Raw genomic sequence first — 13,045 nt, forward strand, 5'->3', positions numbered from 1 at the left:
TACTAGGTGTCATCAATGCCATGGACCTACATACTAGGTGTCATCAGTGCCATCAGCCTGCATACTAGGTGTCATCAATACCATGGACCTACATACTAGGTGTCATCAATGCCATGGACCTACACACTAGGTGTCATCAGTGCCATCGGCCTACATACTAGGTGTCATCAATGCCATGGACCTACATACTAGGTGTCATCAGTGCCATCAGCCTGCATACTAGGTGTCATCAATACCATGGACCTACATACTAGGTGTCATCAGTGCCATGGGCATACAAACTCAAAGTCATTAATGCCATGGGCCTACACACTAGGTGTCATCAGTGCCATCAGCCTACACACTAGGTGTCATAAATGCCGTGGGCCTACACATTAGGTGTCATCAATGCCATGGGCCTACACACTAGGTGTCATCAGTGCCATGCGCCTACATAGTAGGTGTCATCAGTGCCATGGGCCTACACATTATGGGTCATCAGTAACATCAGCCTACACACTAGGTGTCATCAGTGCCATGGACCTACACACTAAGTGTCATTATTGCCATGGATCTACACACTAGGTGTGATCAGTGTCATGGGCCTACATAGTAGGTGTCATCAGTGCCATGGGCCTACATAGTAGGTGTCATCAATGCCTTGGACCTGCACACTACGTGTCATCAATGCCATGGACCTACACACTAGGTGTCATCAGTACCATCAGCCTACACACTGGGTATCATCAATGCCATCAGCCTAGCAGCCTCTGCCTCACAGGATGAGTGAGCTAGCATCATCTGCTCAGGTTCATACTCCTCCATCCAGTTCTTCAGATGCTGATATTAATTAATGTTGACATTTAATTTTCATCTGTCTCCACCATTATCTCTGCACTGTAATGTAGCCTGTTTAGGAGGACCATTCCACCCTCTAGACTGCAAAGATTTCTGGGACTCCTGCTAATACATTCTCCAGATGTTACTTCTCACAATTTTTAATTTAATTTTATATCACACTATAGTTTACCTGTCAAAGTAATGACTGATCTCTCTCCATTTTATATCTTGGACCTAAGTCTGATTTTCACAGTTTCATCTAATTTGTGATCCCAATTAAGGCTCTTAAACTTAAACTCTTTAAACATCCCAACTAATAAAGAAATAAAAAGTCTCATAATTTTAATTTATGATTTATATCTAATGTGATGGATTACTCAAAAATCAAGAACAGTAATAATATAACAGTATAAAGACAAAAATGTCATAATCATCTCTTAACATGCTCTTTGGTTTTGTAGCCAGCATGTCAGTAAGCCTGTGATCATTTCCTCACCCATTTGTCATCTCTGGCAAACAAATACATTTCAGCATACTTTAGAAATCAGATAAACACTAAACTTAACAGTATGTCATAGCATTAATAGCCTTTAAAAAACATTAAGTCCATTTTCTGTGTATTAGCAATGTTCATGCAGCATGGGTAAGATCCAGGTATAGGATTTCCTTTGACCTAATCAAAGTATAATCAAGGAGGCAAACATTATACACAGCTGGGTGCCTAGCATGGTATACAAGTTATGCTGCTACATATAAAATAACTAGAGCATGCAACTAGGAGCCACTAAAGTAATGACTAACCCAAACAAACAGTAAAAAGGTTAGTCTGGCCATATGGGAAAATATGAATTCATTTATGATGTAGTCTAGTTTACATAAGCCACTATCTCAAATTGGACCATCTGGGTCACAGTCTGTGCTTTATTTCTCTGAACCAGAGCGCCACACACTGCTTCAACACAAGCAATAGTTCCCATCTAACCATTAGCTAATACAGTTATTCTATCATGATACAGACAAAAATCACAGAATAGTGACTGTTGCTAGCTACCAGCAGGTTTCCTGACCTAAGACAGCCATAGCATTCAGCACTTGTCGTTGTGATTCATAACTTTTGGGAGTCAGGGTAACAAAAGTAAAATGTATTAAACTGTTTGCAAATAGCACCGGGTACTGGTGCAAAATAAAATAGCTACTAAAAATAGCACTTGATATATTTTATTATACTTGCTTGCACATTATTAACAAATCTAATGATCTGCAATGACCCACCCCTCCTGTGGGCATGATAAAAATTTAGTTTAGATGTTGATTAGGGCTAACAACACTATTGGCAGCTTGTCCCCCTCTCTCTTTTGTAGCTCTTTCTTTATAAAGTAATGGAGATTCCTGTGCTCAGGAAAGCCATTTGGTTTGGCTCACTCCATTAACTCAAACAAATGAAAGATGCAGTTACAGTATGTCTGCAGACTGACATTTCTTAGTGATAACAGTATAATATGTACAAATTTGAACACAAAATCTACAATCTAGATAAGTGTAATTTAACTACTGTTGCTTGTATATTCTACATAGAACATGTTTTCTCTGAAATTCAGTCCCTTCAATGAAATGTTGAAGGCTATATTGCTTGGTATAGCAATTTACACAATTAACTAGAAATGTTTGTAATTGTGCAAACATCCATGCTGTTAGTTTATATTAAACTAATTTAATCTCAGATTTCGGCCCATACTAAATGTTCCCTGACTAGTAGAGTTGCTTTAATTTGTGTTCTTAACCTAATGATATTCAGTAGAACATTTTTTTTTTATTTCATAGTTTTGTTAACCGGGTAAATATACTTGACACTAGTGTCCTTTTTTAGAGATGACTTAGGAGCACCGTGTGGTCAAGTGACATGCTCAGAGGAACACAAGTAGACAAATGGAAGTGGAAACATCAAGCTCTGAACCCTTGACTTTAGGGAATAGCTCTTTAACAGCTCAGAGCCTAAATTTTCTGCACTATAACTGCCAGACTGAATGCAGGCACTGAACCTGCTACCTCTCACATGCTTAACAATACATTACATTATTCATATAATTTAATATCACAAAATCTTAAAATTTCATGAAACTATAAAGGAAATGTTTCCAGTACTGTACAACAGAATAAAACCATCATAAAATTATTCATTTTCAATTGTATGAAGTAGTGGGCATAACAGTAAACTGAAGAGTTATAGGAGTATTGCTGTAAGAAATTGTATAAATAATTTGGAACTAAGCAGGAGCTGAACCTCAGACGTCTAGCCAGATATTTTCAGCAGCTGGGAGTCTTTGGCATTATATGACTGCAGTCTCACACCTCGGTGGTTTTCATGAAGCCCAGCTATAAAACAGAGTTTAGCATGCACATTTCTTTGTTCCTTTTTGGTGCCCAGGAAAGGACAGATAGATTACACCAAGAAATCTTCCTAAAGCTTGCTAAAGAAGAAAGAAAACAAGAAAATACTATTTTATTGAATTGATTTATTATTACATAATGCATTTTTCTCTCTTTCTCTTTAAGTCTGGAAAAGGAGAATGAGAGATGGTTCTCATTCCCTCCAGTACAGCTCTTTTGATTGTGCACCTTTAACTCCTAGTGGGCGTGGCTTGGGCCTTTAAAAAATAAAGGTATCACCTTACAATTCTAACAAATACTCATCGACATAGGTCAAATATCAATACAATTGTGTTTGCCATCATGTATGCTTCAAGATAAAATATTCTGATACCTTGTACAGGGCATGGTTTTGGAATTATTAATGCAAATATGAGCAAGCAATACTTGACGCCTATAGGAGCAGTAGGAGGTAACTGCAGATGCACCTGGAGGCGTCACTCGGATGTAATGAGTTGTTATAGTACGTAGCAAATGGATATGTGTGAAGGAGACAAATAATGATTTCAAATAGTGCTGGCAAGCTTTTTCTTACTGGGTTCTTCATACACAGCAAATTATTCTTCATTTGACCAAAAACTAAAAAGTTAATAATGTGGACTCAGGCTAACTAAAACAAAAATGAAAAAAAATGTTGCATACACTGAGTGAACCAATTTTATTACGTGCTTTTGCCCTTCTTTGAAACATGGACTTCTTCATAATGACAAAAAACAGAACACTTCCACATAAAAAGACTTCATGCAGCCTTATAACCACCTAACCACTGATCAACAATCACAATGTAATATATGCAATTATACAATGGCTGGACGGTAACATCGTAAAATGAGCACGCTAATTGGCCAGCCTAACCAGAGTGCCCACTGAGAATATACAACGGAAAAAGGTCTGGTCACCCGGACTTTTTTCTGTTGATATATTCTTTAATTTTAAGGGTTTAAAAAAAAAAAAAAAACGTAGCAATGGAGATCTTCTTTTCTCCATTGCTTACTTTCCCGAGCACTGATGTACTGGCTATGCATGGGAACGCAAGTTCCAAACGCATGCGCAGTACATCAGCAATGGCAAAGCGGAGCTGTCCAGCGGCAGAAGGACAGCACAGCACTGTTATACAAGGACATTATTTAAGAAAAGTTTTTTTTTTTCTTAAATAATGTCATTGTATAATAGCAATAACCCACTTCTGGGTGTGGGTAATGCTGGATTTACCCACAGTTGTCGTTGTTTTGTCACTCGGGTTTCGCCCTTGTCACCAAACCACACCAACCGTGGGTAAATCCAACATTACCCACACCCAGGCGTGGGTTATTGCTTAAATATATTACACTGCAATGCAATAAAATAGTATAAAATTACATATTTTGTAGATCCTGGTATTACTTTAAAAATATAAACAAATTATATACTAAAATCATTATTCAAATATTAACTGACCTTAAACATAACATGTAGTTGATTCACATCAGAGTGGTCTTATTTTGATAGGTACAGCAAGATCTGTCTTGGATTAATGAATGTACTCACATCATCATTTGTGAAAAAAATAAAAAGCATGTTGAAGTTTGCAGGAGCACTTGACAGAATCTTACCACAGAGATTCATTTTACCATAGAGACAAAACAAAGAAGAATCATTCTTTCCAGTAGGAATCACGCTGTTCCTTTGTGCTATGAATGTCTTAAAATTAGCTAAATTCCACAACTTCTTTTCAACTGGCATTATCCTCATTATGTCTTACTAACTGCAAATTCTGAGAACATAATATTCCATGCTAAAACAACAGTAATTGATATATGAGAAATCAATTTTCAGAAAAAAAAGTAATGTGCATCCTGATGTGCTATAATTTTGTTACATAAAAAGAAAGTGTTACTCATCATGCATAAATAAACAATGTAGATAAACCTGAGGATGCATTATTTCAAATGCATATATATCAATTTAATACTGCAGAAACAAAAATTGCTGTCTGAAAAGTAAAACATTGGAGTCAGAATCTCATGCTGCCATCTAGTGGTCATGGTGGTCATGATCTTCTCTTACCTATTCCTACATAAACAGTTGCACTTAAGAGGCATAAACAAAGAAAACGAGTCTGCAGTCAATCATATTTTACAAAAATGTCCATATTCTAATAAGATTGCTGCTCTTTGTAATTTGATTCAAAATTTCTAACAACAGATCTGCAGATCTGACGTTACTGTTCAAAGGTGAGAAATATGTTTAGTTACTATTTAAAAACAAATGTTCTTAAAATGCCTGCTTGCCGGATCCTAAGAATTTATGCTTATCGAATACTGGAACATATTAAGCATTATGGTCTGAGAAACTGCATTCATTAATACTGACTGAAAAGTCACATTTTCTTACATGAACAATTACTTTTATTAGGATTATTACTTGTATAAAAAGTGACCTGTGTTGCTTGCTGTCATTGAGTTAACTCTGTGCACTACTTAAATAAAAGAATGCAGTGAGTCTACTCTAGAGACCTACCAAGTCTGTTTGCTTTAAAAGAGGTCTTGCTTTGAGTCTGTCAGATGTACAGTTGCTATTTTCACCTGTGCACTCTGAAACTCCTGGGAGAAAGCCTTTTATGTGAAGGGATGTTTCCAGAATAGCTTGTCAAAGATAAAGGTCCTCAGAGAAATCACTAAGGAGAAACTAACTGAGCTCTCAAAATGACTGCAGTTGGCTATATCATGTGAGAGAGGGTATAAATAAATGTGGTTTAAAATCAGGTCATTGCTTTAAGGCTATTTCTTTCTATCAGAAATAATGAACATCAACTCACTGCATATTATTAGAATGGGGAATGCGCAACAAACATTGTTTCTTATCAACATCACTGTTCTCTCCAAGAGTAATTAGGAGTTCAGAAGTTTAAAGATGCGAATAATATACTTTCATTCCCCATATACAGAATGTATTTTAAATACCCAGCACTGCCATTGGAATGTTATAGGTCACATACCCCATCAAAAGATAAAAGTCCACTTATCATATCTACTACATTTATTTATTTTATTTATTTATTTAACATTTATTAACCGGGAAAGTCCGACTTGGAACAAAGCCAATTTTCAGCGGAGGACCGGGGAGAAACACTCAAGACGCATGTCTTTGTAATGTGGGAGGAAACCCACACAAATGCAAGGAAGACATGCAGACTCCACACAGAAGAACTGAATCGAACTGGAGAACCTCTTGCTGTGAGGCAACAATGCAACTGCTGCACCACTGCGTCATCCAAATATGTCAACCGAGCCAGGCAGGAGTTGAACCTACAGTCTTTTAATCTGTAATCAGATGCGTTATCTATTTATTTATTTATTATTTATTTATTTTACATTTGTTTACCAGGATAGTCCGACTGGATACATGTCCATTTTCAGCTGAGGCCCGGGGAGAAAAGCTGCACATAGTCATACTTACATAGATTACACAGAAGTTAGGAAACAATAATAAAAAGGTGATTATATACACAGAAGTTAGGAAACAATAATAAAAATGTGATTATATACACAGAAGTTAGGAAACAATAATACAAATGTGATTATATACACAGAAGTTAGGAAACAATAATAAAAATGTGATTATATACAATGGCTTATGCAGAAGTTAGGAAACATTTATAAAAACCAAAGTGATTTTTTACAATGGCATAGTAGTGTCCCCAAGTAGGGACTCACAATTCTCATGGACAGACATAATTAAAAGTAGGAGACATCAGGTGTAGGGATCTCAGGGAGGGTGGCCTAATGGTTAAGGTGTTTGCCTTACAAACACAAGGTGCAGGGTTTGAGTCTCACAAGGGACAACTGGCTAGGCTTAAAATGGCTCACAAGGGCAGTTAGCTTAGTACCAACCTATGAATCAGATTAGAAGCAGAGCTTGGTGACATAGTTACATGTTGTGATCATTTTGGTTTATGCTATCAGTTTATAACTAATCAGGGCTGGTACATGGGCATAGCCAATTCACTTTGAGATATTGTTTGAGGTTTTTTTAAAGAAACATTTGGAGGATTGTAAGGTTATATAGTTTGGCAACGAATTCCAGGTTTTGCCGGTGAAGTTGGCAAACAGGGATTCCCCTTCAGAGTTACTAGCTTTGTGGGTTTGGACCAGTAGTTTATCAGCTGACCGTAGGGATCTCAGGTTGCTATATGGCTTAATAATATTTTTAAGTGAGGAGGCCTCCTCAGGATAGTACAGAATTTTGTGAGCTATTAAGAGTTGATTGAAATTAATTAAGTTGGGCATTTCTAGCCACTCTAGTTGTTTAAGATTCTGGCAGTGGTGGGTTCTATAGGTGGAGTCAGTGGTGAATCTGGAAATATGATTGCAACTATGGGACAGCTTACCTACTTCAGATTTGTTGAAGTTTGAGAGTAAAGGCGAGGCATATAAAAGTGTAGAGAGTAGGTGTGATCGGGCAATTGCAGTCCTGACCTGTGGAGTTAAAAATGTCTTGTTTCTATACAGTGAACCAAGCTTCTTAATGATGGTCTGTATGGTTTTGTTGACATGTAGGTTAAATTTGAGATTATTGTCTATGATAACCCCTAGCAGTTTGATGTGATGATCTGGAGAAATAGAGGTACCATTTTTAGATGTGACAGAGAATGAAAGCGTGGTAGATCTACTAGTGGGGGAAAAGAGTAAGTGTTTATTTTATTGGGGTTCAGTAGTAGGCATTGGTTGGAGAGCCAGTTCTCGATAGTGTTGACTGTATTTTGGGTTAAGGTTTGCAGTTCGGGTTGGGAGGTGGCTGAGCAGATGAGAGTGGAATCATCTGCATATTGAATGCAGGTAGCTTTAGGGATAGCAGTGTGAAGGTTGTTGATAAAAATAGAGAATAGTAGTGGACCTAGTATAGACCCTTGAGGGACACCAAGTGTGAGGGGTAGCTGGTCGGAGAGTTTGCCCTGCCATAGTACTGCCTGTTGTCTACCAGTCAGGTAGAAATGGAACAATTGGGTAGTGAGCTTGTTGAGGGAAATAGATTTTAGTGAAAGAATGAGAAGTTCATGGTTGACCATGTCAAAGGCCTTTGATAGGTCAAGAAAGAGGGCAGAGGTAAGCCTATTGTCATTCCTGTTTTGGTTTATGGCAGTAGTAAAGGAAAGGAGGGCTGAGATAGTACTGTGGTAGGACCTGAAACCATGTTGGGAGTTGGATACTAAGTTATTTTGTGTAAGGTATTGCATTAGTTGCTTGTGTAAACATTTCTCCATTATTTTGGCTATTGCATAGCAATGGGTCTATAGTTGGATATGTCTGTAGAGCTGCCACCTTTATGGAGTGGGATGAAATGAGATATTTTCTAGAGGGAGAGGATAGCATTTTCAGATAAGGTTCTGTTGATAAGGATAGAAATGGGATATACAATGGCATCTACAGCTATTTTTAGGTACTCTGCAGGGAGAAGGTCGGCAGTGAGGGGGGTAGGTTTTAGTTTTTTTAGAAGTGTTTTGATAAAACTAGTGGATATTGGTTGGAAGCTTAATTCAGGGTGATTATTGGGTAGATTAGGGGTGGGGTTTAAGTTTGAGGGGGCTAGTTGATTTGCTAGGGGATTGGATTGTTTCAGTGAAAAAGTTGTTAAAGGTGCTAGCTATGGTCTCTGGGGGACTATGGGTGTGGTTAGCCGGGGTTGGGGTGGTAGAATGACCTGGGTGAAGTAGTTGGTTTATGCCTGCCCGCAACTTTGGAGGGTTGTTATGGTGTTTTTGTAGGAGGTTTTGGTAGAAGCTTTTTTATCCAGTAAAATAGATTTTTTTTATCATTCCTGAGTTGACAATATTTTAGATGGTCAAGTGGGGCTTTAGTTGTTCTCCAGGTGGTCCAAACTTTGTTTCTGGTTTTGATTTTAGCTTTGGTATCTTTTGTGAGCCATGGTGATGTATTGGATCTAGTTTTTATTGTACGTGCTGGAGCATGAGACTCAAAGATACTTAGGAATTTAGTGTTGAAGTGATCTATAGCCTCCTCTAATGTAAGATTTTTTAGTTTTAACCAGTCAACTGATTTTAATTCATTTTGGAACATAGCAGCATCAACATTTTTCCTGTTTCTAACTGTTTTATATTTGGGCTGGTGAGGGTTTCCTGCCTTATGTTTTATGACATAGGTTCGACAATGGTCACTGAGGTCATCAGGGAGAGTACCAGCTGTGTACAGTTGGAGTTGGTTATTGACTAGGATCCATTCAAGGATACTTTCCCTGTTAATCGGTTTGTTTATCCTAGTGGGAGAGGTTATGGTCTGTTTAAACCCAGATAAGTTTATATGGGTGAGGGGTGGGGTTGGTTGAGCAGGGGTGCCAGTCAGTGCTAAAGTCGCCAAGAACTATGGTTTCCTGCGGATAGTTAGTGGATAACCAGTAAAGGATATCCTCTAGGGTATTTAGGTTGTTGCTTGGCAGAATATATGCACAGACAATGCTCAAGTGTTTGTTTTGGTTAATATTTAGCTTGGTTATGAGGAGTTCTGCATTACTGAATTGGGGAGGTTGAATGGTATCTCTATTAACTGTTAGAGTATTTTTATAAAGGACTGCTATCCCACCACCTTTCTGTCTAATCAGTGAATATTGTATCCTGGAGGTAATATGCCTTCTACCAGCACCTACAGGACTGCATGGATAAGGCAATCCCAAGCAAAACAAAGACTCTTTGTACCAAAGGCAAGCGTCCAGTCTGGTGGACCCCAGCCATAAACAAACTCTACAACAAAAGGAGGAAGCTACTACAAGATAGAGCAAAATCCTTAAAAGGTAAGACACCTTTGATCACTACAAGTAAAAAACTAAGAGCTCTCATAAAATCATCCAAAGCAAACTTTGAGAGAAAAATAGCTAAAGACTCAAAAGACAATCATAAGGCCTTCTTTAGCTATGTTAGAAACCTGGGAGGAAACTCCCAGATATGCTCAGAACTAGTTCAAAATGATGTGAAGATTACTGATCCTACAGACATTGCCAACATACTGGCTGACAGGTTCAGTGCAAACTTCTCCCCCCCAAAAGGAGAGATATCTATACCAAATGATTGCAGCCCCCCAAACATCTCTAACGCCCAAGTGAGAACTGCTCTCTCCAAAGCAAAAAACACAGCATCCATGGGACCTGATGGTGTTCCCGGCTGCGTGCTCCACGAACTCAATGAGGAATTAAACCCACAGCTAGGACAGCTGTTTAATCATAGTCTCACCTCTGGATACGTACCCAGGGAGTGGCGCACTGTGACAGTAGTCCCACTTCATAAAGGTGGGGCCTCCACCGACCCTGGAAATTACCGGCCCATTAGCTTGACAAGCCTTATCTGCAAAGCCATGGAGAGGATCATAATGGATCTCATAAATAAAGACATAGGGAATTTGCAGACTTTGGATCCAACCCAGTTTGGCTTTGTCAAAGGCAGATCATGCCTTTTAAACTTGGTTGACTTTTTCGAAACAGTCACCAAAGCCATTGATGAGGGAAAGGCAGTCCATACAGCCTACCTCGATCTGGCGAAAGCCTTCGATACAATACCCCACTCGGGTATCATTGAAAAACTCATCAGCTTAAATGTTAACCCATACATCACAAGATGGGTTGCAAACTGGCTGAGTGACAGAACCCACAGGGTCAGAGTTGCTGGTGCCATGTCAGACTCAAAGCCTGTCACAAGTGGTGTCCCACAGTGCTCAGTCCTGGGCCACTCTTGTTTGGCATCTACTTTTCCGAAGTACAAGCAAACACAGGAGGGTTATGGCTGACAAAGTTTGCAGATGACTGCAAACTGGGCGCCATAGTCGAAAACAGAGGGTCTCACAGAAACGGATAACTGGTGCCAGAGCCATGGCCTAAAGTTAAATGCCAAAAAATGCATAGTCATACCCATCGGGAAAAACAAGGTTACCCCTAGCTACCATATAGGTGGCAATCCACTGAGCACAGAAGAAGTTATTAGGGACCTGGGGACCCAGGTTGACAGTAGCCTGTCATTCGACACCCATGTAGCTAAAGTAGTTAGGAAGACCTTCTACATTGCCCACCTTATCATGAAGGGATTCACATCTAGATCAAGGGAGGTCATAGTTTCCCTATACTCATCACTCATCAGACCAATGATTGAGTACAATGCCCCATTCGGAATGTATCTGACCCGACATTTGCAGCAGCTGGAGAGGCCACAAAAGTTCCTCACCAAAAGGATAAAGGGTCTCAAAAATCTGTCCTATGCTGCCCGACTGAAAGAACTTCAGCTCTATTCAGTCGCTTACTGCTTGCTCAGAGGTGACCTGTGCCTGACATACAAGGCCATGTCAAACCCAGATTTGATGAATATGCTTCACCTCAAAAAAATCTAGATCCATCAGAGCCACAAGGGCGGGAGACTTAAACCTCGACACGGCTATTAATAGGACGTGCTGGAGGGATAGATTCATCACCCAAAGACTCCCTATGCTGTGGAACAAAATCCCGGTATATGTGAGGCAGAGCACCTCGCTGGCCCTGTTCAAGAGAAATCTTGACCAATGGATGGGAGATCGCAGATATACCCCAGGGATTACCTCAGTGTCACTGCTCGACAGAGGCACAGCAAAATAATGGGTATAGTTCCCCATACTAAAGGGGTGGCATAAGCCACAAAACTATGGGCTAGGCTTGTAAATGCCCTTGGGCAGATAGCCTAGTATAAACCTATGAACCTATGAACCTATGAATATCTCATTGTCAGAAGTACTGGGTTTTAGTCAGGCTTCTGTAAGACACATAATGTCTGGGGAGTGGGTTGCTAGGAGGGAGTGTAGGTTGGGAATCTTATTGTAAATACTTCTAATATTTAGGTGAAATGCTAGGAGGGAAGTGGTGAGAGTATACATGGGTAGCTTGACTGTGTGGGTTGTGGTAGGGGAGTGGAGGTTATTGGGTGAGGGTGGGCCAGGGTTGGGATGAAAGGTCTATGTTAAATATTCGAACATCCAAAATGTCGAATACCATATGGTCAAGACCATACGGTCGACATTTGGATGTTCGAATATTAAATAAAAAAAAAACAAAGAAAAACACACCTTAACATTGCAAGCAGGGAGGCAAGCCCCCTGCACCACCCACACCCCCCCCTACTTAAATATACCAACTTCAGTGCAGAAAAGGGAAATTCTCCCATTCTGCACTGTATGGCGCAGTTAAAAGTCAATCTTCGAACACTTGAAATGTCGAACATATGGTCTCGACCATATAACGTTTGACATTTTAAGCATTCGAATAATTGACATAGACCCGGGATGAATGTCCCCATGTGTTATAAGGTTATAGTGACAAAGCTTTAGGAGTTTGTTAATAATTTTTATATATTATTTGTCTTTAGGATTTTGTCTTGTGGCTGTACAGAGGTGGTATTTTATTGGGGGTGGTATATTCGGTGTGCTGGGGATGGTAAAGTGTTTGGTGTGATGTGTGTAGTTGTGGGTGTCTGTTTGACCATGTGGGAAGTGAATACCATGGTCAAGTGTTTGCTCATAGGCAGTGAGATGGCAAAAAAGAAACAGTATAGGCATTAGGGTAATTAGTAATTTTTTGCTTGTTTGCATTTTGTTTGGGGGCGGGCCAAGTTTTGATGGCTGCCCCACTGCACCAATTGCACCACTTACCCCGGTAAATGTACTGTATTCAAGGCATTTAACAGACTGAGCTACTGAGTCACATTTAATAACAATCATTTAACATTTACTAGTACATCAAAGAACAGGCAGGAATGCATACTGAAAGAAGTATTTCATGACTGAATAAAAGTGGACCA

This window comes from Protopterus annectens, chromosome 3.part1 (genome assembly GCF_019279795.1).
Source record: "Protopterus annectens isolate FY-2018-M chromosome 3.part1, PAN1.0, whole genome shotgun sequence".
NCBI lineage: Eukaryota > Metazoa > Chordata > Ceratodontiformes > Protopteridae > Protopterus > Protopterus annectens.